Raw genomic sequence first — 22,709 nt, forward strand, 5'->3', positions numbered from 1 at the left:
TGGTAATCAGAGGCTGTCCTAGCCTTTGTGTTAACTGCCGTGTTAACTTTTTAAAGCTGTTTGTGAGATTTCAAGTGAAGGGGTGAAAACAAACCAACTTTCCCTTTTAACAATCAGCGAAGTGTTTTGCTGAATCACCTTGTCGGAAGCTGCTTGAAAGAGGAAAGAGCCATCTGCACCAAGTTTCTGTCCTCTTGCTCCTCGGATGATGCCATGTGTCCAATAGCAGCAGCTGTTGATATCGCCTAATGAGCCTTTAAGGCAGCTATCTGCCTTGGCTTGTTTTGAGACACCCTCTTTTGTAGCAACCCAAGATGCTTCTGACTGAATGTACCCCAAAACGTCAGGTAAGAAGGAAAGAGGAAAGGGAGCGAGAGAGAAAGAGAACCCCAGAGGGAGTATGTGGTACAGAGGGCCGGAAAAAACGCTGTGCATATGGTGGATCAGAAAGCGAGGGAAATTTTCCTTTGGTTAACTCTGCTAGGTTAGGGGAATGATGACTTATACAGAGTGCCCAGTGCACCAAATGTGTAAAGTTAAAAACTATTCTAACAAGAAGTAATGCATGTAAGAAGAGTCTGGATACAGTAATACCTCTGGTTGTGAATATGTATAGATATATACATAGAAACATTTACTATAATTTTAATAATCAGAGACTATGTCTAACCATCATGGTGAAGACTGTGACCTGTGTACCTGCTCACTCTCCTGCCCAGGTGTTAAGTGCTCATTATCATCTTCAAGGCCGCCTCCTGCTCTCTCCTCCCTTTCCATCCTTAAACCGGATTTGGACCAGGCAGGGCCCCCCCCCCCATGTAAGATTTTTACAAATCAGTTTTATTTGTTGAGACATTAGGAAGAAAAAGGGGATAGAGGTGGAGGGGGGGAAAGATGGGTGGGGGTGGGGGTGGGTGATGATGTTTCTATTTTACTTAATATACTATTGTGTAAAAACATAACTATTCAGAGACGCTGCAAAAGTTGCCTGAGCGCATGAATACCTACATCAGAAAAAGCTTTGTTCCTTTGTTTCCTGCTGTATTAATGTTTATAGGGAGCTTAGATGTACAACAGGTGAGCCCTGCAAAGGCTGTATAGCTTTGTTCCACCCCAACCCACAGTATAAAAGTGTTTATGTAAGCGGATCAATTCCAGCTCTTTCCAGTCTACATGTCTACCAGTATTGTGTTTTAATTGCAAGAACTCACCTTCATTAAACCCCTGAAACACTCCATAGAGAAGGTTTCCACTTGACATGAAACCAGACAGCTTTATTTCACATAATGTATAGAGTGTGAGGGACTGATCGCTTTTCTACACACAGTTCTCAGAAAGGATGTAATTTTACATTACGGAAACAATAATGGGTGGGTGAGTTGTTGATCGCTGGAGTTTGGAAGTTGATGCTGCTTTTCCAACCCATTGATATATAAATGTAAGGGGTGAAATGCCCTAATTTTCAGTTTTCTGAGTCTTTTGTCATTTGCCATCACAACCTTCATGCTCCCTGAACACTTTAATTTTTGGAGGGGTATTCAATCAGTTACTCTTTAAGTGGGCTTAATTGTGTAAAGATTATAATGCATAAGAGAGCCGCCTATAATTAGAATGGGGGTGGTGCTATTAGACAGTGTTTTTAGTGGAGAAAATTATAGTCTTCATAAGCAGTTTAGAGAGTGGAAGCTGCATATATTAAGATGCAACAAGTGTCATGTTATCCAAATGTAGGATTGACTAATGCTCAGTTCAATTAATGCTTCTGGGTGCTGCACCTTTATCCTTAGTAGCTTTGCTGTCGGGCTGCTGATGCCTTCAAATAATGTGCAGAGATAGTGCAGGGGGTGGCTTACCTGCAATGCAAGCTGCCTGGACAGGTCCACTTGAAACACCCAGGGGCAGCCCCCCCCCCCGTGTGGTGTGTGTGTGTGTGTGTGTGTGTGTGTGTGTGTGAGAGAGAGAGAGAGAGAGAGAGAGAGAGAGAGAGAGACACTCTTTAAAGTAACATGTACACTGAAGGCATTGTATCAATCATCATTCTCTAGCAAGACTATTTTTTTATGAGTAACTGAAGAAGATGTACAGGTGAAACTCGAAAAATTAGAATATCGTGGAAAGGTTCATTTCTTTCAGTAATTCAACTTAAAAGGTGAAACTAATATATGAGATAGACTCATGACATGCAAAGCGAGATATGTCAAGCTTTTATTTGTTATAATTGTGATGATTATGTCGTACAGCTGATGAGAACCCCAACTTAACAATTTCAACTTTGGGGTTTTCATCAGCTATACGCCATAATAATCACAATTATAACAAGCAAAGGCTGGACACATCTCGCTTTGCATGTCATGAGTCTATCTCATATATTAAACTCCAGTAGCTAATGAAAACAATTGCTTACATAAATGGGCTTTTCCATGATATTCTAATTTTCCGAGTTTCACCTGTACCTTCACAATCTATTCCTACTTCTCCTTGGAAGACAACATTAGTCTTTCTCATAAACCTTTGAGAGCATGTCATGACTTGTGTAGCAGGTGCTTGTCTATCTGGATTTCAGAAATGTAATAAAAGGTGAGGTCTCTGTGGTGCTTTTCCTCTCACCCCCAGCTTAGGTTGAAGATGCCCTATAAGTGGAACTCTTAACACAATTTTGGGTTCCAGCTAGCCATGTCCTCAAACGCCAGCATTTTGTACCTACTGAGCATGCTCATTCCACACTGGATTGTCTCCCTTCAACTTTAGGATATTTTTTTGTAAATGTATTGGGCTTCAAAAAAACTTGGGAGTGTCTCTAGGCCTGCTGATACTTTCCTTTTGTTCACGGGCAATTCTGTTTCGGATTCATACTCTGGTCATGAGTTCACTGTTAGTATGATGTGGCACTTGTTCCAAATGGCTAGAATGAAATAACACTTCCTGATTTGAAGCTTGGCTTTAGTGGTGGTGTTGCTGTGCTTCCTCTCTGTGCATGGAGAGCATCTCTCAAACTGCCAAACACTTTCTGCTTAAACAGTCTTGAAGTGGAATTTGTCACACAGTGTTTCCGCCCCACATGCCACTTCTGCACAATGGCCTGTATGAAATTTGGACCAGCGTCTGTTTACCCAAGATTGTCGCTGGGCCCTCAGGTAAGCAACTAAACCACTTTGTCATCTTTAGTGTTGATTTCTGGAGCCTCCAGGGCAGTTCCCCATAAGTTCCACCTAGCCCTATGGCTTGTGGTGACCAGATTGGGGCTTCCTTTTATTAGCTAGCTTTCCACTGAACATAAGATCCACTCTGCTAGGTCAGACCAAAGGTCCATCCACTACAGCACACATGGAGAACTTTTGACCCTCCAGTTGTTGCCAAAATATAACTCTCACCATCCCTGGCCATTGAATATGCTGGCTAAGACTGATGGGAGTTGTAGTTCAGCAACATCTGAAGGGCCATTGTTCCTGCAGTGGCCAAACAAGCCAAATTAATCTGGGAAGGCCTCAAACAGGGCATGCAGGCAGTAGCCCTTCCTTTCTCTTGCTCCTCAGCAAGTCTATCCAGTGACATTGTATTGCCTCTGTATATTGGGCCTGAACCTACTGCTTGTCTGGGTGTCTCTCGGTGGCCTCATTTACGTACCATAGTGGAACCCTATTGCTTACCTGGACTGCACTAACATGCAGGCTCCCAGAGAGGAGCTTGCTCCCACTTTTCTCCTCATCTGTTCCTTTGCCGCAACACAACACGGGAGCTAAGCCAAAGCTGGGCTTGGCATGTTGTCCAAACCCAGAATCGTGATTAAGGTCTCCCCTCCTTAAAAAACATCTGTAACCTAAAGACAGGGATGCGGGTGGCGCTGTGGTCTAAACCACTGAGCCCCTTGGGCTTGCCGATTAGAAGGTTGGTGGTTCGAATCCCCGCGATGGGGTGAGCTCCTGTTGCTTTGTCCCAGCTCCTGCCAACCTAGCAGTTCAAAAGCACACCAAAAATGCAAGTAGATAAATAGGTACCGCTCCGGCAGGAAGGTAAACGGTGTTTCCGTGTGCTGCTCTGGTTTTGGTGTTCCATTGCGCCAGAAGCGGCTTAGTCATGCTGGCCACATGACCCAGAAAAAGTGTCTGCGGGCAAACACCGGCTCCTTCAGCCTGCAAAGCGAGATGAGTGCCGCAACCCGAGTCATCCGCAAGTGGACTTAACTGTCAGGGGTCCTTTACCTTTACCTTTTTAACCTTAGGACAGACATTGTCTGTAGATCATGCTTAAGGAAGAGAGTCCTTTCCCACAATCCCAGGCTTGGATGACATGCTAAGGCAAACCATGGTAACAGGATGCTACTCACCTGCCCCTCTTCTAGCACCAGGTCCTCTGCCTTTCCATTGGAGATGCAGGAAGCTGCCTTTAGGTTCTGTGGATTATTCTATCCTAGGGATTGCAGGATTACTAGGAAATGTTCCTTATTCATTACTCTCCTGTTCCATCAGATCTCTCATCCCAGTTTCCCAAAACGGGCTCCAGTTCTCAATACCAGAATCAGGGTCTTGCTTTTCATAGAATATTGGCCTAGGGCAGAGGTATTCTTTGCAGAAGAAGAGAATGAATACTGCCAGCCTGGATAGATGGACCACTGGTCTGGATCATTGGTTTATAGGATTGTTATCTGTGATTTGTCTCAGCCTCAGCCCTCCTGTTTATCTCTTTCAGGTCAGGTGGAAGCTTTATCTCTTTGTTGGTGTTGCCTTGCTAACAATGAAGTGGTGCAAAATAAATGAATGGTGGGGGGAGCTCCTGCTTTTGCTGCCTCTGTGGGTAATTTATTAGGGACAATTAAAAGCTTTGAAAAAATCTTTCGTGATAAGAAAAGAAATGGAGGCCTTGAATGTGTGGGATAGTTTGGCAAGGGCCCAAAAGCCACTTGCATTGTGCATTTTTCAACTCTCTTCCTCCCTCCACTCCAACTCCTTGAAATAACATGACACTGGGGGAACATTGATTTCTGCTCTGAGTTGTTAATGAAAAATTCCTCGTTGGCTCCTAGTTTCTGAAACCCTTTGAGACCAGCTGCTGCATTTTAGAGGCTTCAGGAGTAAACATGCCAACCAGTGTGATGTATGACTTTGTGTGAACTTTCTAGGGACAAAAAGCTTGCCTTTTTCATTGTTTGCAAAATGAAGAGCACCTCTTAGGTCGGCAGGTTTTTTCATCCCCACCCCTCTCCGCCTTTCTTGGTCAAATCTAGCTGATTGATCTTATGTAGGGGACTTGAGCAGCACAGGAGAAAGGAAAACTCACAGGGCTTGTTAAAGCTGGATGGGAAAATAAACTTTCGTAGTCTGGTAACAGGTTTAGAAATGTAGACCATACAGGAAGAGTACAGTGTTCAAAAAGCAGCTTAGACTGCTGAGTCCCATTTACGAAATGTCCTCCACACATGCAGGATCACGTCCTTGTACACTTCATTAATTAATCTGGGGAAACTTGGTTCTGTGCCCACAATTCTGAAAGGAATTTTGCTCATGTGTTGAAAAGGTGGTGGTAGGGAAAATCTACCCTTTAATCACTCTGATTGTGGATAGTGCTTGATCATTAAAAGGTGTTAAGGGGATAACTAATCCACATTAAATGATCTTGAGTATATGTCTTATTAATTTCTAGTGAGATTTGGGTTCCAAAGTCTCTAAATTACTCTTGGGAGTTGTGCCCTGAAGTGCCATTTTAATGAAAGCCTGATTGGAGTGATAGGGTTGGGGTTTTTTGGGTGAGCGCTTTTGTGCATGCTAAATCCAGGCGCAGCCTCGTTGGTGCAGCACTTAATTCTAGGAAAGCAGACATGGGTTTTGAGTCTGTGAGGAACTCCTCCCCTAGGGTGGCCACTTAACATACTAAGGGGTGCAAATTTGCATAAATTTGCATATGCTGATTTACATGCATAGATGCACAAATAGAAATAATTACTATAATTTAAATGGGAACACCATACGTCACACCACAGTGGGGAAGATTGTGGCCAGGTGATCCATGGGCCTGTTTAGACTGCTGTGTGGGTTCTAATTGTTGATGGGCAACTTCAAGACACCTCCTGGTCCTTCTTTCTTGTGGGTCTTTAACCAGACGTAGACCAAACACAGTCCTTCAAATAGAGGACTTTCCTCTGTAAAGTAGGCCACATGGCCACCCTGTGCTCTTCTCTGCTTGGAGGCCTTTGGCTATTGAGTGGTGAGAGAAATGCACTTTGCACCTTCTGTTATTTTGTAGTTCCCAGAGTTGAGCCCCAGCATTGGAAGCATGCTGGGGCTGATCCTTCACACAAAGTGAGCCATACATCTTTGGCTTGCAGTCCTTGTTGTCGTCCTTGTTGTCTTAGTTGGGTGACCTGCCTTCAACTCTTGCCAGTTTGACTTCACCCTTAAAAATATCTATCAAACAACCTTCACAGATAAGAAATAGTCTAGTCACTCTGGTTGTGGGTAGAATGCAGGTTGGGAGGTTAATAAAAGAATAGTTCTTGTCCTCTCGCTTTGTGTTTAAAAAGCAAAATCTATATGCCTGCTCAATATTTCAATTTCATTTTGTATCAAATATGTATAATATACCCTGCTCTGATATGAACTTCAGCCTCCTCTTCTCGATAAATGGCATTTCTACACCCCCCCCATCTGCCCTAGAGTATTAGGGTGAGATTGGTGGTGTCTTCCTCCTCCCCCGCCCCCATTCTCCATATGCAAATTGTACACAAATTGAAAATATGCAAATTAGCTGCAACCCTACAGCTCATGATAGATTTCTGATGTGACCCTTGTTGTTAGATGGGCTACCCCCTTCCTGCCTTGGTTTCAGAAATACAGCAGGGCTCTGCAGCCAAAAAGGCAGCGCCCGCACAGATAAAAATGTATTTTATTACCTGCCCATCAATCACTAGCATTTGCAAATTCCCCATCAAGGTGCAGGTGGCAATTAATTGAAACTTCAAGCAAAGGTCGTTTCTGCTATGGAATTGACGCTTGGCCCTCCACTAAACAGAAGACTCACTCTGTTATCTGTGTTCTCATAAGAGCATATTGGACAAAGCTGGATGGAACGCACCGTATCAAAAGCCATCCATCCAATCTCTGAGTTTCTAAGAATTTAGAAAAGGGTGTTGCTTTTCTTCATTTTATGGTGAAGCTCTCATCTTAAAAGTGCATTCTTTTTTTAAACATCAAACCAATAAAATAGAATTTTTAAAAAAATGAGTTAGAAACAAGAATGGAAGGCAATTGTGTAAAGGAATGTTCATCACATTGCGATAAAGTAAATGAAAACTGGGCTAGTTTTAGCTAGGTTGTATACTGATGTACAGTGGTGCCCCACTAGACGAAAATAATTCGTCCTGCGAAAATTTTCGTCTAGCGGGTTTTTCGTCTAGCAAAGCGGCAATGACAGCCGCGCTCCGCTAAACGAAAAAAAAGACGAAATTTTTTTGTCTTGCGAAGCAGTCCCATAGACTTTTTCTTCTTGCGGGGCTGCTTCCGCTAGACGAATGCCGTTCGTCTAGCGAGTTTTTCGTCTAGCGAGGCATTCGTCTAGCGGGGCACCACTGTACATGAAAAAAAGCAGAACGTGAAGGGTCCCCTCGCATGGGACAGAATCTGCTGCCTTCTGTTTCCCAAACCTTTGCTTCTCAACAGATGCATATGCTTGGCTCCAAACTGAATGTTTTCCTGCACTCTCTTGCACACCAATCAGATGTTTTGATTTTTGCATTTGAAGTGTCTGCTTAGTTATATGCTTAAATGTTTTGGTCCTTTCTTTTTCTTAAAAATAAAAAGTTTTATTATGCTGGCTTTTTTATACTTTAAAATCTGCCTTAAAAAGGGTGGAGAATCAACATAAAGGCCAGACCGATATTGCAGTGCACAGCCCTGCTCTGAAAACAGAGGAAGTGGCTTCATGGTTGATGTCAGGGCTGGCCTATCTATCATCATTGTGCAAATTGAGTCTCTACTGCAGGGGTTGGCAAGGTTTACCTCGCCTGTGCCGGTTCACTCCAGTGAAGATCCCTCTGTGGGCCGGAGTGTGCGCACAGGAATGCGTGCAGCCGCAATTTCTGCGTCTGTGCAGACACGACTTCTGGCACCACGGAAGTGAGTCCCTGCGCTGCACTGCACCGGTTTAGCACAGTGTGCAGGGACTCGCCGAGTGGGCAGCTCGGTTCGGGGGCGGCCCGTAGGCCGGTTAAACGACCCCTGTGGGCCGCTTGTGGCCCATGGGCCTTAGGTTGCCTATCCCTGCTCTACTGCAAAGCAGAAGATCAGTTTTCCCCATAGCCCAAACAGGGAGACAGTTATATGTGGGAAAACATGGTGAGCTCTGTGCACAGCTGCTTCATTGCTGAACATATGTGCATCAGTATGCACTTCTTGAAACACTGGTGTTTATCCTTTTCTGTTTTTTGCATGTTCCCCAAAGCAGTATGTAAGTCTTTTGTCAAGCTTATTTAGCCCACAAACTTGTGCCAGTGGTTCTATAGTTGCTTGTGTTATTGGTCTAGGTCTAGGTAGTCTTTGAAATAATTTAAGTATCATTTACCTTGTGCCTTCTAAAAGTTTTGAACTACATTCCCAGCTAGCACACCCATGTGATGAAGCTGATGAGACATGGGTGTGCTTGCCTGAGGCTGATAGGAGTTGTAGTCCAAAACATATGGAAGGCACCAGATTGGGAAAAGCTGGCTTGTACATAATTGCACATTTGAGCTCCAGGTCTTAGACTGGTGCTAGCTTTGAACATTCTTCCATCAAATTAGCTTCATGGAACCTACTTACTGCAGTAAGTATTTTGATTTCTTCATCATGGTTGAGAAACCGCCTGACTACCTCTTAGCAGATTAATAGGAGTTAGTGTTGTAAAACCACAGAGCCTAGGGCTTGCTGATCAGAAGGTCGACAGTTCAAATCCCTGTGACCGAGTGAGCTCCCGTTGCTCGGTCCCAGCTCCTGCCAACTTAGCAGTTTGAAAGCATGTCAAAGCGCATGTTTTCAGCTCCGGCGGGAAGGTAAACGGAGTTTCCGTGTGCTGCTCTGGTTCGCCAGAAGTGGTTTTGTCATGTTGCCCACATGACCCAGAAGCCGTACGCTGGCTCCCTCAGCCAGTAATGCAAGATGAGCGCCGCAACCCCAGAGTCAGACTTGACTGGACCTAATGGTCAGGGGTCCCTTTACTTTTACCTTTAGTGTTGTAATTGTTGGTGTTATAAATGGCCAACATTGTCGTGTGTGTGGTTTTTCCTTGATCCTATCCAGAGCAGTCAGGATGGAAGCTAGGAGGTGCAAAGTTAAAGGCAACTAAAGAGGGGGGAGGCCTGGAAGATGGTAAATTGTGGGAATTCCTGTCCTGGGAAGAAACACCTGCCTGGCTAGCAACATTTATCCTATTTGATACATTCTTTTTTCAGTTTTAAGCAGTTAATATGAATCAAGAAAACTGTCCTGTCCAATTCTAATCTCAGTTTCTGGGGCACCTACCAGGGATGCTTATATTGTAGTTCCACTTCCGATGCAACTCAGCTGTTTTCAGCTACATTCTGGTGTCCTTCAAAGTACCTGAATATAATAGAATTTTGACCACATTCTCCCATGACCGTTGTTGTAGATAGGGGCTTTCCAAACGTTTTGCCTCTAATTTTAGACTCTTTAAAGGCTTAACACCACTTTTTCCTCATGCAAATCACTACCCCATAATCTTGAAAAACATCTTATACTGCCAGGGTCCTACCCAGCCTTCTGCCTATGTTTCAGGCCAAGAGACCTGCAATGGGTCGTCACCTCCTGGACAGGAGATCTGTCAATTCCCCACTTCTGTCTGTTCGGTGGCCTGTAATTCACCCTCCTTCAGGTCTTCTATGTGCCAAAGCGCTACAGAGAGGATAGATTAAGGATTGTTCTGGGTCAAGGCCTTGGCTTGTTGAGCCCTTTGAACATCCTCTTGACCTGGGCAACTGCCCGGCCTTGTTGGGTGCTGGTGCCAGGCATGCTTATTTGCCCAGATTTGTCATGGCTGTGTTGTTGTTGCTGTTTTTCCTTAGGAATTAGCTTCTGGGCAGCTGCTTTTTCTTTCTGCCTCACCCCCCCCCCTTCCACAGTCAGGTGCTCACTGGCATTCTAGCTTTAAATTGAAAACATCTTTGCTCTGCAGCATTAAAATAGTTTTCATTCCAGCTCCGCCATTGTTGCCTCCTACAGCTCACTTTCCACCACCAGATTAAGAAAACAATGTGTAGACCCTTGAAAACCTATTAGGTTGGCATGGCTGCCATGGCGCCAGTGCCATGAGTATAATCCCATTAACCCCTTACTGGGTACTGGTCTTGCCAGGACTGGGATAATTAGAATTCAGTTGTAGGGAAAGCACTGAATCAAGGTGTTTCAGCTGTGTGTGGATTACAATAATAATCTGCCCTCTTCAGCTGGAAGCAGGTGCTGACTTGAAAGAAGATCTGAAACAATCACTTTGCAAACCTTGGAATCCGTCAGGCTGCAAGAGCACACATACCTACCATGCTCACCACTTCCTGTGCAGCTGGTCTCTTGATCCCACCTCTTTCTCAAGTCAAAAGGCTCATCGGTTTCCTCATAACAAAATAAAAAATAAATACCTTCTTCAGGTATCTGAAGAAGTGTGCATGCACACGAAAGCTCATACCAAGAACAAACTTAGTTGGTCTCTAAGGTGCTACTGGAAGGATTTTTTTTATTTTTTATTTTGTTTTGACTATGGCAGACCAACATGGTTTAGCTCCTGGCAGCACAGCAGAAAGAGGAGCACTGGAGGAGTGAGTGAAGCAACCAGTTTCATCTCTGTGTACCAGCGCACTTGCTCATGCATGTGAAACCATAGTTTGGCTTGCTGTTATGTTCAAACTAGGCCTTAGTCCCATAAGTGACTGATGTGCAAAACACAGGAATCTAAAATTTGCTTCTACATATACCATAACAGCAGCATAAAGAATTGTCACAGCTTCCCTAAACAGTTGTGTGTTAACTGCTAAGGTTTAATGCTATCCTCCAAAATGGGAACGTCCGTCAGCACAAAACCTGTGCGGGGGAGGAGGGGGGGAGAAAAGTTGCGTAAGGCAACATTAGGGTGTCAAATAGGGTAGATGTTCATAAGGGTGCATGTAAAATGCTACTTGTCATGTTAACTTGCTGTCTTTTCCTTGCACTTGCTTGCACATGCTGTATGTGCAATTTTAAACAGCTATTCAGCGTTGGCGTAGTGCAATTCATTGTCTGTGTTTAAAAATTGATTCTTCAAGCTTGGGACTCCTGTTTATAAGCAATAAGCAAAGCAATGTTGTCACATTCTCACTGGTTCCACAGTATGCACATGCACAGGTGCATTTGGCAAATACTTAACAGGAACACACATTGTATCCTTCTTGAGCTTTATTGTTAAATATATTGACGTTTGTTTCAGATAAAAACTACAGTACCTTAGCTGACCCAGCTGGAATTAAATTTGTGTGTGTACTGGCAAAAATCCCTGATGAAGTTTGCCATGCCAAAGAAGTTGCATACTGCCTGTTGAAGAATAAACCTGCAGCTTTGCTTCTCACAGGGAGAGCTGTGTATTCATTGGGCTTGCCCAAAGGTTTTCAGATGGCACCCTACAATGACATAGTACATCAGTTACAGGACAGGGTCTGAAAGAACTGGGGGCAACCATATTGCTGGAGCAAAGCAGGTTTGAGTCTGGCCAGTGTCTGGTTGGGAGAGTGCCTGGGAATCCTGGGTACACTGCCTTGAGTTTCATGATGGAAAAAACGTGGAATATAAATGTAATAAATAAATTTGTATAGAAGGATTGCTTGTTGCTGATTTCCTGTGGAAATAAAAGTTTTATTCTCTACTGTTGTTTGAATATTTAAGAAACCATGTGTATTCTTTTTATCTCTCTTCAGTTTTGGAAATGGATGACATTTCGTGAGTGTTGTAGCCATCTATATTTCCAACAAATTGTCTCCTGTGTTGTTTTCCTGGAAAGAGCGAGGCTTCTGTTTTGGTTAGGCAGAGTAATTTTGTCATGGGGATAATTGTGCACCCCAGAGAACTCCTTTTGTTGCAACCCAGTTGCCCAGGAAGCAGAGTGCACTTGTTTGGGTTTTTGGTAACTCTGGCAGTTTTCCTTATATAAGCCAGTGGGATTTTGACATTCCCCATTTACCAACGTGATTTAGGGAAAGTTGAAAATGGTGAGATCTTTCAAGGGATTCAGCAAATGTCACTTGCATTACATCATCATTTATTTATTTTTCCTGCCTTCCTTCCATCACAGAATTCAATGTGGCATAGTTGTGCCTTCCAGGCAGTCTCCCATCTAGGCACTGACCAGACCTACGTGTTAGTTTGAGAAAGGCTGCAGCTTCCTGGCCCTTCAGACCAAATCCTGGAACCAGGACTTGCAAATTTGTTTTGATACAGCAATAGGAGTTACCATTTTGACAAATTTATTGATGGCAACAGTGACCACAGTTCTAAAGAAAGAGAAATTGTCCAAAGTTTTCTGCAAGTGTTCCTCGGGTCTGTTGCTCATTTGGCTCTCAAAATTGTTTGTTCATATATAACCCTCTGAGATATTCTGTGTAATTAACTTCTGAACTTATTTTGAATAAGGTGGTGGTGGTGGGGAGGAGAATGCACTCTTCAGATCTTGGTAGATAGGCAGCGTTTCATCACTACTGTATTTTTCTTGCTGATCGCAAGGTCGCTTGCAACAGCTGTTCAGTCGTAATTAGCCAAGCCAGTCTTTGTGGTGTGAACAATTGAAAAATTATAGGGGTCAGTGGCTCCATTTCTTAAATTTTAATAAGTACACTAAAAAAACACAAAGTGCTGACATGAAAAAATTAGTTTTCTAAAGAGAGTAGTAAGCCTTTTTAGGGTGTTGAAAGAACTTTAGTACCAAACCCCCACCCCGACCGCTATGGGGAGGTCTCAGAGGCATTGATGATCCCAGGGGTGGCTGTTTCTAGGGCAGCATGTAGTTCTAGTTAATGGAGGTTGCCCCTTGTTTACACAGGAAGACAGAATGCTGCTCCCTGCCTGTAATCTCTGCTTTGCCTGATGGCTTGGCTATTTCTGAAAGCTCATGAGTGGAGTCTGAGGATGAGGAATGAAGCAGCTGTTGTGTGAGACTTCGGAAGAGAGAGTGCAGGATTTTTCGGAACAACAGAAAAGTTGTGTTAAAACATACAGTGAATTTGTCAGCATTAACATAACCTCAAATATTTCTCCCCTCTCTCCATCCTGAGGGTTTAGCCCTCCATTTATGAAACTTGGTTTTAGAGCTTTCAGCCTCTCCACTTCAAGCTTTCTTCACAAAAGCATTCAACCCTTTCATTTGCACAAGAGCAAATGTAAGAACTTATGGCTGCACGTTCCTTTCGCGCCTTCCGATAAAAACCACAGTGGCTTAACCTGACAAAAGAAGCCCAAATTGCTCTCCGATGCGCACACTCTATTGCCTTGAGGTGCAATTTTAAAGCAAGAAGCCAACAAAAAGGTGTGAGTGGCAGAGAAAAGACTTCATTTGTTATCTCTCTTCCTTTAGAGTTTCATCTGGCCCCCATTTCCATAGCATTTGAACAGCCTCTCCAGCAGCATTTAGTTCTTTCTCACTGCCCTGTGAGACTGGGCACCTCTCTGCCTTTTGTAGGAACAGAATAGAACAAAATGACCTACTCAAGGTCACAGAGGAATCTGGGGCCATTCACACACTACTTTGTACCCCTGACTGTAATATCAAAAGGAAATTGCTACACTTGACTGATCTGTAAGCACAGGTGCACTAAAATATGCAAGACCGTACAGTGGTACCTCGGGTTACAGATGCTTCAGGTTACAGACTCCGCTAACCCATAAATAGTACCTTGGGTTAAGAACTTTGCTTCAGGATGAGAACAGAAATCGTGTGGCAGCAGCGGGAGGCCCCGTTAGCTAAAGTGGTACCTTAGGTTAAGAACAGTTTCAAGTTAAGAACGGACCTCCAGAACGAATTAAGTTCATAACCCGAGGTACCACTGTACTGTAGAAAGGGAAGAGCCTGTTGTCTTGGGAGAGAGATAGCAGTTACTCTGGAACAGGTGCCACAAACCAGTAGATCTCATATCTTGGATGTTCCTTGCAGTGGCTCTTAGCTAAATGTATAAATGTTCTTTGCTCGAAAAGTTTTGGCGTTAGTTTGACTTCAAGTGGCAAATGTGTTCAAGTGAATGGTCTAGGTGGCACTGGAGTTTTCCTGATCAGTTCTTCAGATGGGAGCCTGCTGCAAGTCCCACATAAGAGCAGGATAATGTGTATGTCTGTATCTATTACACCCCCATGCAGCATCTCCTTCGTATGCATGAGGACTGATGCATGGCCACAATGCCATGTGTTCAGCGATTGCCCTGTTCATCTCAAGGTGATGGAAATGCTTTGCAAGTATGATGTACACAAAGCCTTGCGCAACACTGAAGTGAATGAGCCAGCCTTTCCTCTTGCAGAATACTGGGGAGGTTTGGATACTGGGTGGATGGGTTTAAATAGCAACAGCTATTTAAACACCTTCTGCAGGATCACATACTTGTGCCTGCTTATTTTCCAAGCAAAGCTTCAAAACAGAGTTATGTTTGCTATGGAGGCTTGTTGGCATCTTCCTTGGCTGCTCCAAGAACTTTTTGCTGTTACTCAATTATAGCCTGTGTATAACAAATGAAATCTGATTTTATTGTTCTCGTGCTCGTAACCCCTAGGCCGGATGAAGAGCCATCTGCGGCTCTGAAGCTTGCTGAACATCTTTAAACAGCTAGAGTTGGCCCAATAAAAAGGAAATGATCTTCACTTAATCTGCATCTCCCAGATGCTTCATAAAAAGTCACAGGACAAATGAGTTATCCTCCTCTTGTTGTCCATTGTCAGGCTTTGCCTATGGGCATAGTTTTCAGGGCTGTTCTGTTCCAGACGGGAAGGAGGCAGCGTGAAACTCCAGCAACAACTGATAAGTGCTCTTGGAGATTATAAATATATATATATATATATCTACTCCAGCCAACATGGTAACCCTAAGGCACCCCACAGCACGTTAATTTGAGGGGAGAATTGCTCCATTCTGAATGGTTACCTCTCCTTCCTTCAACACCTGGGTTACGTTCCCTTTGGTTGGACTCCTTTTAAAAGCAGTGAGGTGAAAGAATAGCTAGAGATTTATAAAGATGTTTTTAGATAACATTTGCTCAGCTGTGCATTGGCAAAAGATTTTCAGAGTCTATTAGGCAGAAAATGCTCTCGGTTCTTTTGAATCGTAAGATTGATTTACAAAATTGGCATCTAATGGTTTACAACTGGAATAAATTTCCAGAAATTGGGCCACAGAGAGAAACTTCAGAGCAACGCCAGTGTGTCTGGAGCCTGTTCACTTCCCCCTCTAGAAAGGTGCCGCTTAGCTTATTTCACTCTGCAATCCATTTTTTTTTCTAATTAGGGAACATAGTAAGTTCAGAGCAAGCTCTATTGTGACAAAAAAACAGTTTGAAAGGGGAGCGAACTACTGGGGTGGGGAGGGGAGAGAAGAGAGAGACTCATAACTAGATTCCCTCCCCTTCTTTTTTTTTCTCTCCTGCCAAGTTTGAAAAGGCCAAAGTCTGAGAAATCCTGAAAAATTAATGGGGTCTCAGTAGGTTCCATACACTTGCCAGTGACCTCTCCTCTCCCAAGCCCACCACGGGTCACAAATGGAAACTTTGTAGCACAATAGCTGCACAGTGGCTGTGCTTTTGTATGTAAATATGACCTAAAGCAATGTGGGGAGCCGGTGGTCCATTGTTGCCAGTGATGGTACGATTTTCAAATAGGCGCACTCCGGGGCTTTTCAGAGTGTGCCGCAGAGATAGCACAAATGTCACCAGCAGGCTTCTTCCCTTGCCAGCTTCCCTGGTTCCTGCCATCTTCCTCAATCACACACACACACACACACACACACACCCCAATCAGAGTCGCTGCTAAATAATTTAGAAGTTGCCTCAAAGGGAATTTAAGGGAAGGGAGGAAAAGAAAGGGGTATTTTGCCTTTAGAAAACATACACAGCAGCCCATCGACCTCACTTTTCCAGCTTAAGCTGGATGCCTCCTTGGGTCACCCCCCCCCATTTAAAATATTTGCAAGCATCCCACAGGGTTCTGAGATTCATAACAGTCAGAATTTTCCTATCTCACTGAGGAGGTATTTGTTTGTTTTTTAAAAAGATTTCCTCCCCTTTGTTGAATTTTTCCAGTTAGTGAATACCAGGGTTTCTAGTCAGCCCGTAATGATGATATAAACTTGAATTCAAAATATATATATAAAAAATAAAAGAATTCTTTCCAGTAGCACCTTAGAGACCAACTAACTTTGGTGAAGAAGTGTGCATGCACACTAAAGAAGTGTGCATGCACACGAAAGCTCATACCAAGAAAAACTTAGTTGGTCTCTAAGGTGCTACTGGAAGGAATTCTTTTATTTTTTTATTTTGTTTTGACTGTGGCAGACCAACACGGCTACCTACCGGTACCTGTAACATGAACTTGAATTGTTAGAGCTCAGATGTTACCAGCCTGGGCATATTTTCCCGTTTTGTCTCAACAACAACAGTAAGTTTGTGTGTACCTTTTGGGTGGGAGAAGATGATAGTTTTGGACTTAGCTGGGTTTTGGGGTATATCAGAAGCATTTCTGGCATTTTTACATAATCCTTTTACAAATTTCTACAAAATGCGTCAGACATTTGATAATTAGAAACTTGTTAAAAGTGCTGTATCAGGCGGTTGAGTTCATTCCTCTGATCAGTTGTTCTTGATTTAAATGGATTTGTAATTGTAGCTTTAAATGTTTTTCACTATACAAGTTATTACTTTTTTCTGTAGTGCTCACATGCTTCTATGCTTTTATTATATTTTGATAATATAGGAAACTCAGCAGACAGGAATACTAGGAGTGAACTCAATGAACAATAACAACCCTGCTCTGGTTCCTTCTGAGTTTAAAAAACTAATACGTAGGTTTGCATGGGCAGGACAGAAGTGAGGAAGTGCAAGCAAGAAAAACTGATCATCTGTCTTTCTACTGCGATTCAGAGGCGTACTTAGACTCCCTTGCACCCTTGGCAAGGAGGTGTGTGTGTGTGTGTGTGTGTGTGTGTGTGTGTGTGTGTGTAATATATATAGAGAGAGCACTTAGTTTTTCAAATTTTCAAATTTTCGAAAGAGAAAAGCAAGGAGCTCTATCTGTGGCCCCCCCTTGTGTTCTTGGCAAGGAAATGTATCACACACACTGACCCCCCCCCCTGGCACCCTTGGCAAGGAGCTATTCCTGCCTTCCTCCTGGACACCCTGAGCAGCACAGGAGTTGCCCAAGGAGTGGGCAAATGGGCATGTAGCCCCCTAGCTACATTGAGCCAGAGTGGAGAGGTGTGAATTTTGTGCCCCCACTGGGCCTATGCCCATGGCAGGGGCCAACCTTGCCAACCCCTATGTTTGCCCCCTGGTGGCATTCCATATAATCTCATGGGAATGCCTTTCTCCATCAGATATTTTCACTTGTAAATTAATGACATTGATAGCTTCTGATAGGGTGGAGAAAAAACATGGTGTGTGGGAGGAGATGTTTTATTAAAATACCGCTCTCAGGCAGTGCAAAATGACACCTCCTCCCATATTCACAATGGTTTGGGTTGCACAGTAAATGCAAGAAACTTTGATCTCCCTACAGTATCATGTAGCCAAATCTTATTTGGCTCTTTCATAATGTGATGTCATCACTCTGATCATGTGGTTCTTGAGTGGCTGGGATTTCCTCAATAAGAAGGCTTTGTGTATCGAACAAAAGCAAACCCAGTGCCTAAGCCTCTGTTAGCAGGTGTCAAGTGGTACATGAACAAGCAGGTGGGTGTTAGCATTGTGAAACTCCTCCATACCCTTTTGCTAGGAGGAAAACAAATGGGTGGAAATTCAGCACAGCCTTAGTTGTTGCCATCTGTCTGAAGGTATGCAGCACTGAGGAAACAGTGCTTTTCAGCCCTGCAAATCCAAGCAGTGACATGTAGAGCTTATATATTTATCCCACTGAAGCCTGGCTTTATATCAGAATTTTATTATTTCTGTGATGAGGTAGTCCAACAGCATTTGGGAAGCATATATCGGACATCTCCTGGGGCTTTCTAGGCCTTCAGGATTAATGGCAAAGAATGGCCTTGCTTCACTTATCCTTATGCGAGCTGAAGGGTTCCTTTGGTTGTGCATTTAAAACTGACTATCCCTGCAGAGCCAACCAGTAGTGAAGAGGGCCATGTCGTTCCATCAAATGTATGAAAAGCTCTTTAAAAATCCAAACGGGAGAGCTAATTATTTTCCCTAACCGCTTTACTCTTTCAAATCTTTTGCCGTAATGGAGATTTAGAATCCATCAGTGTTTAGCTATTATTTCTGTGTAAACAGAGTCATGCCCTATTGCGTCAAGCAAACAGTCAATTTTTTCCATTACGTTTAGCTGCAGATAACAAAGGGTGCGAATGAGCACACTGTGGGCCCTGCCATTTCATTTGTTCACACTCCGCATAAATAATTGTGGAAGGAAAGGGTTAAAGCCTCAGAATGAGCTGGTTCTCTGCTGATGATGGAGGCAGCTGCCTCTGTCTGGCTGCCCTGATAATTTTATACAAGGTCTTGATCACTTGATGGCCGGATTAGTAATCTCTTAATTTAACTCCTTCCCGCATGATATCTGAAGCCAAACCAATTTACCCAGCCATTCCAAAAAGTGAACTTGCACATTTTAGGCTGAAGCACAGAACTTCTTCTCAGAATGCACCTCTAACCTTTTCTGCGTAACCTTCCATTGTTTATAAGGGCATTGGCAAACCAAATTAAGTTACTTTGAAATAACAAATCATATTTTATTTGTTGGGGAACTTAAGACGGCATGTCACACCACATGAGCATTTCACAAGTATAGCCTAGGAAGGGTCACATCTCATCTTCTTCCTCCCAACCTGCATTCTTGACACAATAAGTGGGTTTTGGCATACTTTAGTGAACATGGCATCGGAGACTGTGGTGTCAATTATTGCTTTTAACTGTAAAATGTGTAGGGGTGAACGGGGAGAATACGTAATTTTTGCAGTTACATGTACTTTGACTTTGTTACAGCGGGGAAAGGGAGCTAGGGGTAGCATCAAACTCTTCACTCAGGAAAAGCAGGAGTGCCATTCTAGGCATGCATCACTCTCCCTTCCCTTCCCTGAATGTGTAGTGTGTAAAGCTCACATTAAAACTCTGAGGGGAGTCGTGATCCTGGCTTGAATTTTTAGTATCTTGATAGAAATATCCAAATGCAGAAATGTGTATGGGGGTGTTTGTGTATGTGCTGAATGCTTTTTGTTGGGAACCTAAAGCTGCTCACCGCTCTTAGTTTTTATTTTATTTTTAAAGCAGTAAATAGCATGCTGGCTGTGTAGCATATGGCTGTTAAGAAAAGAGGTTTCCTCTTTATATATAGCTTGTTCCCAGCAGAGGCATTTATTTAAGAAACAAATGCTTCTGGTTAGCTTCTGTATGGATTCGGTCCAGCTTTAAACCACCGCCACGAGTAAAATTCATTTGGCGCAAAGGAAATAAAAACAAATGCTTCCTGACATTGGGTACTTCCGCCCAGGGGCCTCTGGGAGCTCTTTTACCTCCTTGTTTCTAGTTCTTTTTTCTTTTTCTTTTAAATAACTATTGCATTACTCTAACTTCAAACTTGGCAGCCTAAGGCACTGTAAATATTGAAACAATTTAATTGTTGGATGATACAGTGGAATTCCTAAAATAGATCCTACATACATAAAATACATCTATTTCCAAAAGGATTATATAAAGGAATTTGTCTCAATGCTTATGTCATGCAAAGGTCAGGAAATGAGTTTCATAACTTTTGTGTTTCATCTTTAAAAAAAAAAAATAGACATTTCATTTGTATTTTACTTTCCCTCTCAGAAGCCTGTATCTTTTAGTGTGTACCATCATAATTATGTGGAGTCCTGCCCAATATGAACCTAAATGCTGTAGAGGGAAGTGAGAGGCAGATGGGGCTCAGAAACCTGGGAAGGTAGCCCATCTAAGATAAGGAAAACTCTGGTCCTAAACCTCCGCTGCCTTGTGGAAGGAGGTCACTTTGATGCTGCTAACGCAGCGGTTTGACTTCACCCTTTGAGGCACACTGCATTGTCTTTTAAGGCAGACTGATGCCAACAACCAGATGACTTTTTTTCACTGAAATTGCATGATGGCTGGTTGATAAAAATAAAATGAATTGGAATAACTTAAAAAATGGGGGGGGGGAATGAGGTGACTGGTGAAAATAAACATTCTTCCCTGTCTCTTTACACCCGGGGTGGGAGGATGCCTCTTCTGTGAAGAGTGTTAATTCTAACTGCTTGCTGGAGAAAAAGTTTTGAAATCATAACAGAATGCCAGCAAAGGAGAAGATAATCTAACTTCAAGGGACACATAGCAGGTGTCACTACAGAAAATGCCTTTTTTGCACATTGGGACCAGCCTTCATAGATTATCTCAGAAAGCAAGTGACGTGGTGCCCTCTGGATGTTGTGTGCAGCTCCCATCAAACCCAGTCAGCTAGCCCAATGGAAAGGAATGATGGAAGTTGTAGTCCACAACAGCTGGGGGCTGCCATGTTGTTTTTTCATGCCATAGGCCAAGGCATCAAGCCTCCAGCACCAGATTCCTTCTGGGATCTTCCTTCAAGAAAGATCGCAGCCACCCAAGACAGCAGCCCCAAGCAAAACAATCCAGAAGGAGATACCATGGTTGTTGGACATTGTTCCGGGGGAGCCACCGAGAATACCTCTCTCTCTGCCCTCATTTTATCACAATTAGTTCTGCATGTGAACTGAACCCAGTGTTAGTTACTGGAAACACAGATTAAACATGATCTTAGGATAATAGGCATTCTCAGCCTCTTCCAAAATCCCTGAGTTCTGCCCCCAGAACCCTAGCTCCAGGTACCAATATATTATAATGCAACAATTGGAAACCGTATTAGGCAGTAATGAAGAGAAAATGATGTTAGAGAGATGGCAGAGAGCATCATGCCTAATAGTCCTGATTAGCTCTTGAGCCGCTGCTTCTTCATACTTTTTTTTTTTTGCATTTGCTAATGTTGTTAAAGAAAAACAGTGCATTTTCTTGGAGCAGACTATTTGTGCTTTCTCAGCCCCTTTGAATGTTGTACATTAACCAGATGAAATGATTAAAAAGAATAGAAGTAGGTGTAGGGGATTGTATCTACATACTCCCAGCAAACAGTATCTTCCACCTCATCTGTGTCTCCGTTGCGCAGCACGTCAAAGGCACTTTCTACTGGCTGCATCTAAGGACCCCTGTGTGGAGGCACTGCTTCAACAGGATTGTTTCTGTCTTTCAAAGTCTTCTGCTTTTTGAACTTGTCTGGGGTGGGGAGGTTTACATCCCTCTACTTTGTTTAAAGATGTTTGTGTTTTACTGTTGTGGCTCCAGTTACATGGTATTAACCAGAAAAATAAGAAAAACACTGCCGTTTGCTAGTTATACCTCACAACCAATAGAGGCTACTGACGTGTTATCTGAGAAAAGCTGGATTAAAGTACTCAAGGATCCTTCTTGAACCAGAGTTCAGTGCCCTACAGAATTGTGAGGCAGTGGTACCTTGTCCAAGTGCTTCTGTGGGTGGGCAACAGCAACCTATGCCCCAGTCAACCAGCCACTCTTAGATTTCTCTAAAGCATTCTGTTCTTCAAGCCGACCGCTTTATCAGTCATTGTAAATCAGAGATGGAGAGACTGTCTCCTTCCATGAGTCCTTAGACCTCAAACAAAGATTTCAACACCTGAACAGCTTAATAGAACTATAGAGTTGGAAGGTACCTCACAGGTCATCCAATCCACCAGTTTCATTGATGCTCACATCTCGCAGCATACTCGAGTCATGACATGTGTTTGTTTTTACACTCCTTTTCTACAGTTACTGCAGTCAAGGTGGTTCACAACAGATGTAAATGTATTAACAATAACACCACTCCCAACTTCTGCCCCATAACAGTAAAGCTCTTTACAAAAATGAATAAGGAATCTAGCTGAGTATTCAGTGGTTTTATTAATTTCAGTAGTTAATACAATAATGCTCAATTCCTAACACAGAATCATAGAATTGAGGAGTTGGACAGGCCTGTGAGGGTCATGTAGTCAGACCCCCTGCAATGCAGGAATCTCAACTAGATCATAGACAAGATCAACCATTTGTTTTAGTAGAATAAATAACAATATGGTAGTGGCAGCATTACATTCACAATTCATTCGTTTATCCAAACTCACAAAAACAGTTTAGCATAAAAAGTTCAACAGGCCTATAGCCTAATAAGTTTCTTTCCTCCTAAGAGGCTCCATGAGCACACAGAAAGTCTGCTAGCCCTATTTTTAAAAATGCTCACAGCTAGACAGAAACAGGCCCCATGAAAAGTGCCGAGAGGAGCAGACATGGTGTCTGCTTGAACAGGGTTAACACCTAAATATACAAGACAAGGTGGAGGTGAAGGAAGTCAAAGTGACTTATTTAAGAAGAAAGGTGATGGGAAGCTTTTGGAGGTGGGAGATAGAGCCAGCCTTAGAAACAAGGTCTTTGCTCCAGACCAGGTAGGTTATTTTGG

General features: G+C 43.1%; 1 protein-coding gene across 29 annotated transcripts in view; it reads left to right on the forward strand.

The window, feature by feature from the left end:
* MSI2 (musashi RNA binding protein 2) overlaps window positions 1-22,709 on the forward strand; it is a 394,953-nt gene that overhangs the window by 146,556 nt on the left and 225,688 nt on the right. The gene's annotated exons all lie outside the window — the stretch shown is intronic.

This window comes from Lacerta agilis, chromosome 15 (genome assembly GCF_009819535.1).
Source record: "Lacerta agilis isolate rLacAgi1 chromosome 15, rLacAgi1.pri, whole genome shotgun sequence".
Taxonomy (NCBI): Eukaryota; Metazoa; Chordata; class Lepidosauria; order Squamata; family Lacertidae; genus Lacerta; species Lacerta agilis.